The sequence below is a fragment of the Octopus bimaculoides genome, chromosome 9 (genome assembly GCF_001194135.2).
Source record: "Octopus bimaculoides isolate UCB-OBI-ISO-001 chromosome 9, ASM119413v2, whole genome shotgun sequence".
In the NCBI taxonomy this organism is placed as follows: Eukaryota; Metazoa; Mollusca; class Cephalopoda; order Octopoda; family Octopodidae; genus Octopus; species Octopus bimaculoides.
In genome coordinates this window covers 77,787,741-77,798,573 of record NC_068989.1, presented here as the reverse complement: position 1 = coordinate 77,798,573, position 10,833 = coordinate 77,787,741, and positions in this window count along the sequence as shown.

Sequence of the window (10,833 nt, the reverse complement as noted above, 5' to 3'; positions counted from 1 at the left end):
TCTCTTGCTCTCTGAATCAGTTTGGGTGGATATGAATATTTTTTTGGAGAACCACTTACAGTAGCCCATTCACTAGGAGATGAAAAATAGTTGAATGAGACCTGCCAACCTCTTACCATTGATATGCTACATGTTGTGCAATGCAGCATGAAGCAGAAATAAAGAAAATGATAAAGCAAGCTCAGCACTATTTAGAAATTTGGAGGCTGTTTTAAAACAGATTTAAATGTTTTAGAGTGAAAAAAATGTACTACTTTAGCGTGTTATACTTTTGCGAGCAATTAATGAAACACGATTTTTAGAAAGTGTCGAACAGGAGAAATATGTATTATTCTCTATGAATTGGTCAAAGTTTAACCAATTTCTTTTTCCAGTTCGTGGATATGTGTATTGATGCATTCTTGAAGTTAGGGAAGCTGACTTTAGTTATAAGGTTATAAATGCGATTGTGTTACTCATGACATGGTAACTGGTTATTGTTCGAAAGGAATCGTAAAATGAATACATGACCAAATACTTTATTATTTTGAATGCCTTCAATTTATAATCATTACAGGGAGAATAATTTTTTAGTGTGTGATAGTTTTAATGAGTTCATATTCAAGCTACACCAAGGTGAAATGTTAACAGAAGGACTATTTTGTCACATTCTTCTGTTTCTAAAAGACACCAGGGGTGTGAAAGATGTGAACTCCCTTCAACAGAGAATCAATTTCAATCTGTGGTCTCAATTAAATTCATCCGTATATAGGTGTGTTAGGAAATGCATCAAACACAAGGATATCAAAAGCAGTAAGCCACAGATCGGATGAAATGCATAGCAGCTTTTCATTCGAATTTTTACTTCGCGAGTTGAAACTACTGACGACATCTTTTATTCTTTCGGTGTCAATAAAATAAGCGCCAGTAGAGCGCTGGCATCAATATAATCAACGTGTTTCCTCCCATGAAAATTGTTGGCAAAATTCGTATTACCAGGATATCCATAAATATAAAGATTAAAACAGAAAAATATGTTTCGTAATACTCTACGTTCAAGCATATATTTTCTGCCATAAATATGTAGACGACACTTTTTGTAAATGTCAGATATGGAGATACATGCAGCAAAAAATGCGTCATGGGTTCAGCGTTGTCATGTGGTGAATGGAAATGTAGGCCACATCGTGGATTAGCCTAATTACAGGCATTAAAATGAAATGGGAAATATAATGCAATATGAAACTGCGATGGTTCTAGATCCATTACATGTTGAACCACTTGCTGATTAAACCATAATTTAATGCCCGTTTTTCTTTAGATGATCTTTATAAAAACGACACAAACAATGCACGAGATAACAGAAAGAATAATAATAACGCAGAATACTGTAGTCAGGAAAAGCAACGTCGATCCTAGAATATAAAGAAAAGAAATTCATTTTGAAATGACTCCATCGTCTGCTTTTTGTCTGAAAATGATAACAGAAGTCAAGTGTAATTTACATTTATAAAACTCTTTGTCTCTATGTCTGTTCTCTATGCATTCTCAAACGGCTGGACCAAATCAAATCAAATTTTACACGATAACAGTATCAGATCCTGTGAATGTCAACGTGTATTCTTTTTTTTTCATTTGGGTTAAAGCAATATAATATTCACTCTGGTTAGATATTACGAGTCAAAAGTGAAAGAATAAGATCTATACTGTACTGCGATATAATATTGTTTTACTTTCATTCTTTCACTTCTCATTCTAATGTGATAAGCCTATGTTGTCTCATTTTTATTCTTTCACCTTTAATTCCAGTGTCAAAATGAGATGAGACTTTCTCAAGATCAGCAAATGCATGCTGCAGCAGATCAGATGGAGTCTCAAGAGAGAAGAGAAGACAAATGATACTTTCCCAAGATCAGGAAATTCATGCTGCAGTAGGTCAGATGGAGTATCAAGAGACAAGGACGATGAGACTTTCTCAAAATCAGCAAATGCATCCTGCAGTACATCTAATGGAGTCTCAAGAGAGAAGCGAGATGAGACTTTCGCAAGATCAGCAAAGGAATTCTGCTGCACATCAGATGGAGTCTCAATACCGAAGGGAGTTGAGACTTGGCCAGGACCAGCAAAGGCATGCTGCAGCACTTAATGCTAAATTATTTAAACAACGTTTTGATGATTAGACAGAGGTCCAATAGAACAGATATCAATAACAGACTACGTACAAATTCGTTCTTCACAACTCCTAGTACTGCTTTCAGACATGATCCTTCATATTCTTATAAAAATGATAATTTTGTCCAAATTGGTGTGCTAAACTGCAATTGTCATTTCTGTAAAGCTTTAATATTTTGTATGAAACTAATGGTATGTGCTGTTCAAGCGGTAATGTAAGATTGCCAGCACTACCAGCTCCTCCTCAATCTATTATGGATCTTCTGGAAGGCATTTCGATCTAGTGAAAGGATTTTCTGAACAATATCAGACAATACAACTCTGTATTTCAAATGACATCGTTTTGTGCATCTAAGGAGATAGTTGAACATGGATTTTCACCGATGTTCAAATTTCAAAGGCACGTCAATCACCTCAATGCTTCCCTGTTACCAACAAATAAACAACCCCAGTTCCTCTCAATTTACTTTATGAGTGATGTAGGACAACAAACCCCAAAGGGGTCTCAACACGTCAGACAATTGGTCGTGTTACACGCCGCACCGTCCGCCGCAAATGAGAGTATATCCATTAACAGATTTTAGGTGCGTTCAAAAATTACATAGCCCCTACCATCATATTTTCCGAACATGTTAGGGGCTGGAATACTCCGAACAGACGCATGACATGCCGTTTAGTCGAATTATCCCATCAATCATTTACTCCACAAATATTTTGTCGTCGATGCTGCATTTTTCCGTATTACATGTTTCAACATAACTGTAGTATATATATATATATATATTAACGAGTTTTGCTCGGGATTGAAATGGCATATTTTGTATATGTATATATATATGTATGTATATATATATATATATATATATATGCATACATATATATATACATATACAAACTATGTCATTTCAATCCCGAGCAACGCCGGGTATCTCTGCTAGTCGTTTATGAAATTATGAAAGAAATTTATATCCATAAATAAATTAACTCGTTAATATACACTGACGTTTTCATCTTTATATCATAAATAGCTTGTATCAAAAATATATTAACTGCATTTATTTTTATTGTCAGCGACAGAGATAATTGATTCGCTGAAGGACATCTGTAAATATTGATTATTGATATAAAAGAGAAGGTCACTTAGATCTTTATCAAGGATTGCCATAAGTGAATTGAAGTAAAATAACATGACAAAACTACAGAAATGAACCATTATCAGGAACTCTGACAATTGATATAGTTTATTCAGTACAATAAACTTCTGAAACAATGGTATCCAGAATTACGGATTACCTGAGCTAAAGGCATTCTTGAAAATTGTCGTACTATCAGCTAGATTGTTTCCGTCCGTTTCCGTAATTAAGAAAAAAAACTAATTTCCGTATTGTTTTCTTATTTTGCTTATTACGTAAAGGGAATGAGCTGAATAAGAAATACAGACAAAATTTAATATATACAAAATTAAGCTAAAGGAATCTCTGTCGAGTTTTTTTACTTTTTTTTTATGCGTATTCAGTTGTACAATCAAGCAAATTTCCGACACAGTGAATTATCGGGTAGATGACTAAGGAATCAACAGACGCATAATTCTCAGACAGAATCAGCGTGACACAGTGTGTGAGAAGGCTGTCTCATTAATTACGGTTTTCCAATCAATTTTCGACAACCGGTTCCACTGGTAAGCCTTCAACAGAATCTACATGGACTTTCTCAAGACTCAAAGCTATGAGATCTAATTCGGTACCTTATAATTGTAGATCCAAATTCTTAAGTCTTCGGTTGCACTTTCACCACTAATAAGAAATGTTTTACTGTACCCATTTATTTATTAAAAAATTATACAATTAAGTTTCCTAACTCAAAATTCACACTAACAGCATATCATATCCCTAATGTTACCGTTATTCGTGAAAATTACTTGGTAAACGCATTTTCATAATTTTGATTTTCATCTGGGTTAAACAGACGAAAACATCATCTAATTCATACATTCTGAAATACATCAACCATGTATAGTCTATTAAATGTTTCAGTCACTGAGTCATGTTAGGCACCGCCATGAAAGGTTTAGAACGGAGTAAGTGCCTGATTTTTCAGTCACGATCTGTTATCTTGGCACTCCGTCGGTTACAACGGCGCGGGCTCCAGTTGCTCTGATCAACAGAACAACCTGCACGTGAAATTAACGTGCAAGTGGCTGAGCACTCCAGAAACACTTGTACCTTTAACATAGTTCTCAGGTAGATTGAGCGTAACACAATGTAACAAGGATCGGTTTTTGAAATACAGGTACAACTAAGTTTTTGCTTGCTGAGTGGACTGGATCAACGTGAAATGAAGTATCTTGCTTAAGAACACAACGCAAGGCAGGGTATTGAACTCACAACCGTACGATCGTAAGCTGAATACCCTAACTGCTAATCCACGTGCCTTCAGTTAGGTTCTGTACCCTATCGGCTTATTCCTTTTACTAAATGGCTAAATTACAACGCAGTAAACAAACCAAACCAACACCACTTATCAAGGAGACAACAAACGCAAAGATACCACACCACACATACAAACACGTGCATACACACCAATGGTTTAGATGCAAATTTCTTCAACGAAATTCAGTCATCATATTTTGGTAGATCCATGCTAAAGAAGACATATACCCATGTCGCTGTGCAGTGGGACTAAAATCAATTGTAGGTGCCTACAAAATGGTTTTCTTAACGACTCAGCTAGCTTAGCAGAGATGCATAGAAACCGTCAATTGGCACATATTAGAATTCAAATAAGACTGATTTCTCATATGTTATCAAATATAAAGATCTGGAGACGAGCGGATAATGTATTTATACCAATTCCAATACTTTGTTTTATCAACCCCGGATTAGTTAAAGGCAAAACCTGATCTACTGATCTAGCTGCATTTGAGCTCATAACGGGAGCTATGTAACAAAATAAAATAAGGAGCTTTTGATCTACGTTTGAAATAACCTGCGATCATTAAATATGCAAGCATAGAGTCTATCTACACAAATTTTCATAAGCTGTTGGTTTACACTCAGTCAACCCTGAGTTTGCAAGCCTTCCAGTCTGTACCACCTCATCTGTTTTTTAGGTATCATGTTTACAATACTAAATTATCTTATATATTTTTTATTATAATTCATAAGACGATAGGCGGAATATTTTGGGAGATTTGTCTACTATTTTAACGTGTCATGCGACTCTATGTTCCTTCATATATCCGTTCAAAATGTACAATATGACGTTGTTATTTGAAATTTGAATGAATAAATCCATGATTAAATGTATTCCAGTTAAGGCCATTTAGTTCTTTTTTATGTTATTTCAGGCAATATCTATCAAATATTATATAACCCAAGTCAGTTTGGGATATATTTTGTAAAGCAGTAAGTGTGAGTTGAAAAATATGCTACCGCTACTTCTAGCCGGTTAGTTGAGCAACGACATAGATGTTCTCTTTAGTAAAGGTAAAATTGAACATTGCGTAATACTTGCAATTCCAATGGCTTTAGTAGCGTAAATGTCGTGAAATATCATCAATCACATTCGGAACCTGCATCAAAGCCCCATCTTAGATTGCGCTTAATGCTACCCTACAGTTCTCACTAGTCAGATGCTTGCTGAATTCTTTCTCTCTTTGTCCATGTCCAACATCTAAACTATAAAAGTATATTATTTATATCACATATGAATTTTCAACTATAATCCTTCCATAACACTAATTGCCCTTTAGGGTTTTGATCACGTCAAAAGAAGCGATTTTCTCTTCGACATTTACAAGGAATTTCCAAACTGATATTGTTAAAATATCTAATGCTTTCTTTAGAACAATTCTACCTTTGACATTATGACTTTAACGCAACTTCAGACAATCGGTTTCCAGTCACTATGCATTTAGGTATAAATGCGTCAAAATTTTAAATAAGAATGATCTTATCAAACTTTTAAACTGGAGTTACATAATTGATTGTCTACTTCTGTGATCCTGAACTATTAGCTGATATTTACAGAAAGGAGAATTTTAAAGGAAATTTTCTCAATGCTATATTTCCATACATCACAGTGTATTCTTATTGTGCACAGATTCAATTATACATTAATAACTTCTTATTAAAGACAACTTCTATTCCGCTTAATAAAGTTATTAAATTCACATTTAGTCGAGATGAAAAACTGCAAGTAGGAGATATCGATTATTGACGACTGTATATCTGTTCTTATTTCTATTTCATCTCAATTCCCTTGCTTCAACTAGAAATCATTAAGTCATAGATTACTGTTGTACTCTATAAATCTCATCCAACACTCTGTATTCTAATATCACGATTAACTATTCACTACCTGAGCTACAAATGTTATAAAATTAATTATATTCGGATTTCAGCATAAATTAGTCTTATTTATCAGACACCCATTTCAGAAGTCACGGTAGCGGAGAATTTTTCTTTTTACTGCAATATCATAAATATCTAATTAATTACTCTTCATAGTTATTGAATGTATCATGTGCCCTTTACTAACATTCCTAAATTAACATTGTATCTGTTACATCCTATTACATTTTTTTCGTCAAATATTTTACAGCAGAATCTGGATTTGTTTGTCAATGCATCAAAATTACCTATGTCACAATATTGAGACCTATTTGGGTGTGATGTGAGGTATGTGTGAGTATTCACTTGACATCTCAAACTCTTATCTGAAAGTTATCTGCAGTTCTTACTATTAGAAGCAATCTCATAGCACAGGAAAGAAGCAGTGGTAGTTTACTTGATGAGAGACATATAGATGACCTAAAAGAAAACAATAAAACTAATGGTGACATGACAGATGAGCAAAAAGGCAATCTATGACAAAATAAAGGCAAGACTACAGGAGAACGATAGCGACATTATTTGCGAACTTAAAAAAGTGATCGGTGGAAATTGAACCAAGAAACGAAAAATGTCATGGAAGGCTGCCGACAATTTTTTCTGCTTTAAAAAGAAAAGAAAGAATATTATCCTTTATATATATACTGTTCAGTATCTATGCGTTGAATAAAAATTATCTTTGCACTTGTTTTAATATTTGATTCAATCACAACAACATGTACATACTGATTCCATTATTTTTAAAGCGATAAATTCCAGCGATAGCCTCAGGGCCCCGATTATTCTCCGAAACTACTATATACTCGTGTTATGTCAACATAAATGTTTTTAAAATGGTACCTTTGTTACTAAATCGACCTGGTTTTCATGACATCAAGGGAGAGTTTGATCAAGTGATTACTTATTATTCACGGGTTTTAACCGAAATGCCTATCAGACGTTTATGTTGACCAAAGCTATGTAAATGTTTACAATGGTGACAAGTTTAATCCATCGCTGCGTTTACACCATCACTTCGTCCGCGGTTGCTTTTGGACATCCATCTCACGACTTAACTATAAGAATCAATGGCGAAAATAGCTGTAGTCAATGTTCAGAGTACTCCATGTTAGAGCCGTTTTGTTCCAATGAATCTACTTCCCAACTTGAATAGATTCTAAACCGTTTTAAAGCATTTGACGTGCCCGTATTTGTGATCGGAATAAACTACTAAATTTCCATCTCACCAACTTCTTTGTAGTGTCTTTTTGTTTTGAATTTATAACATCTCGCATCTCTTAATTCCGGAATGGTTTTTCCGTTAGTTATATATTGTGCATGAACAGTTTCATATCTTGTAATATCAGAGTCATTCTCTATTCCACAAACGTTAGCTAGATCTGAGAAAATCACGTATAGACAATTATTTCATACACAAATCATTCCAGCTAATATATATTTATATGAATATTTGTTCTACAGCAAGTGATAGATTTCTCGCACATATTCTCAAGCATTCAACGTGAAACTCATCCGGAAATAATTTCATGTAATATAGTTCCTCTTTACATTTCCCTTTTAACGATTTTACATTTTACCAGCGTGCCTCTTTTATATTCATTTCAGTATCTCAGCTGTTAGCAATGAACATACAGCAATTCGGCTTTGAAACATCTGCACCACAGAAGAGCTTCTCTCTCCCATACAGTGTTTCCACCAAACAATGACGTGTGGCAATTCAGATTCCTCAGTTGCCCCTATATGCTACACACACACACACTAAATCCTACTCCTATCCGACACCACTGGGTCCAAGGTGTTGGATAATTGAATTTTCCGGATATCTGGATCCAAATTGTTGGGTCCATCTGGCTCCAAAATACTGGATAACTGAATTATCCGGATATCTCATCACAACTTTTTAATATATCATATCACCTTGCAAAATTCAGTAAAATATTCCTATAATTTGCCGTAGTAAAATGTTCCGAAGATTTGAGTTCATAACCTGACTCTTCCTGACGTTATGGAAGTCACAAATTCACAATGACTTCGACAGATCGAAACGTAAAGCAATGGTACGTTAATTTGAATAAGCAGACGTTTGGTTATCAGTTGATGTTAGCCGTTTCTGTGTACAATTTTGAAATATCAATTGATGATGCCCTCTGTGTTCTAATAAAACATCAATCGATCATGTCTACCGTTCAAGCGTTACATTTCGAAGGTATGTTAGAAAAAACAAAACAGTATTATAGATTATTTCTAACTTTGGCTTGAGACAAGAACTTTTCCACTATATGTAAATAAATTTCAGTTGACACAGTAATTGACTGATACTTATTGTATACACTCTGAATGTTTAAAAGGTGAAGTTGTCATTGATTTAACTTAATATCAGCGGCGATTGTAATGACCACAAGGAATTTTTCTGGCATATTGAATCTGCAATTCGATGCAATTATCAAATTAGTAAACAGAATAACGACAACAATAACAACAACAACAACAACAACAACAATAATAATAATAATAATAATAATAATAATAATAATAATAATAATAATGGTAGTAGTAGTAGTAGTAGTAGTAGTAGTAGTAGTAGTAGTAGTAGTAGTAGTAGTAGTAGTAGTAGTAGTAGTAGTAGTAGTAGTAATTAGTAATGTCATATTGAATAAGAGAGACAAATACTGACAGATCATTGATGTAGCCATACCAAATAACATGAATGCTGTGAGTAAAGAGGCTGAAAAAAATCACCAAGTATTCCGTACTGAAAGTGGAAATGGCAAGTGTCTATGGGATGTGAGAAGGTAATGTAGAAGTGATACCAGTGGTAATTCGAGCATTGGGCTCAATCCCGTTGGAACTTCAAAGCTTCTTAAGGCAACTGGAAATCTCATAACTCGACAGCAATCTACAAATGGAACAGTTTCTTACTACTTTCCTTCTTTTTGTGTGAGATGCCGTCAATTTTGATTTTAGGGAACCGGATATTAGACACGAATTCATAAAACAACTGCTGAAAATAAGATATCTATTATTTATGGATGACCTTAACATGTCCAGAAGAGAAGAGACTAGTTATGCACTGCTAAACACTGATAATATATTTAAGAAAGATACAAGTGCGAGTTTCGAAACTTAGGTAGTGTAATGTTCTAATCATTTGAATAGGAAACGTGGTGTCACGTAATGGGAGAATATTACTCGATAGGTAGTTCATGAAAAACAGAAGAAAGTACGTACGAACATTTAAGTATATAGGAGACAGAAAATATCACGAAAAATAAAATAACAGAAAGGGTATTTGTATAATAATACTTTAGAATGCAACAACTAGCTTTAAAAAACACTTGAAATAAAAATTATTACCATAAACACCTGTTTTTGTTTTCTTTTGGTTTTCGACGGTGGATTAGGGAGCGTAAATTTTCAAATAAAGCAAAGAAATTAAGAGATTTAAAGCGCTACATCCACAAACTGAATTTAGCAGAAACCATATTCTCAGAATAAAAGGTTAAAGTCGTTTGCTTCAACTACGGAAAGACTGTGATAAATGAGGTAATCATCTAGGTTGGCATATAAAGCACAGTGCATAAAATCCTGGTTGATTGATATAAAACAATGAGGTATTTTACTGACTGCAAGCCGCATTGAAAAAATGATTATTACAAAACGGTGGATCAAAAGACAGAAAAATGTGGAAGGATAAATTGATGCATTACCAGTTTATATATGACGTAAAGTAGACACTCATGTATCATTGAAAATTATGAGTAGATCAAACGGGGAGATCAAACATTTAGGCGATGACTGATATTTGTAGCGCAAGTACTATGCCCTAAGAACTAATTATATGAAGTGTAATATTGACAAAACTATAGAACCACCATTATGGATACTATGCAGAATAAAATGCAAAACAGTCAGCAACATTGTGAGTACAATATGAGTAAAATAGCTCCCCACATAAGGAGCAAAAACAAAGAAAACATGAGAATATTGCTGGGGATGTATGCTGATGATCGCGTATGAAGCATAAGCTAAATGGAACTGATAGGTGTTATGAGCCAAACCATGATAAATTGTTAGATCCAGATGGAATGAACTCACTTTGGGACTTCAACATACAGTCTGATCATAGGATAAAAGAGATGACAGATTATGTAAAAGCGATTAGGGAAAACATGGTGCACACATTTTGAAGAGTGGTGTTTACAAACTATGGCTACACAAAAAAAAGAAAAAGAAAAATTTAAAAGTCATAGGAGTGAAAGAAAGACCCTTCAGAATATTAAAAACTAACATA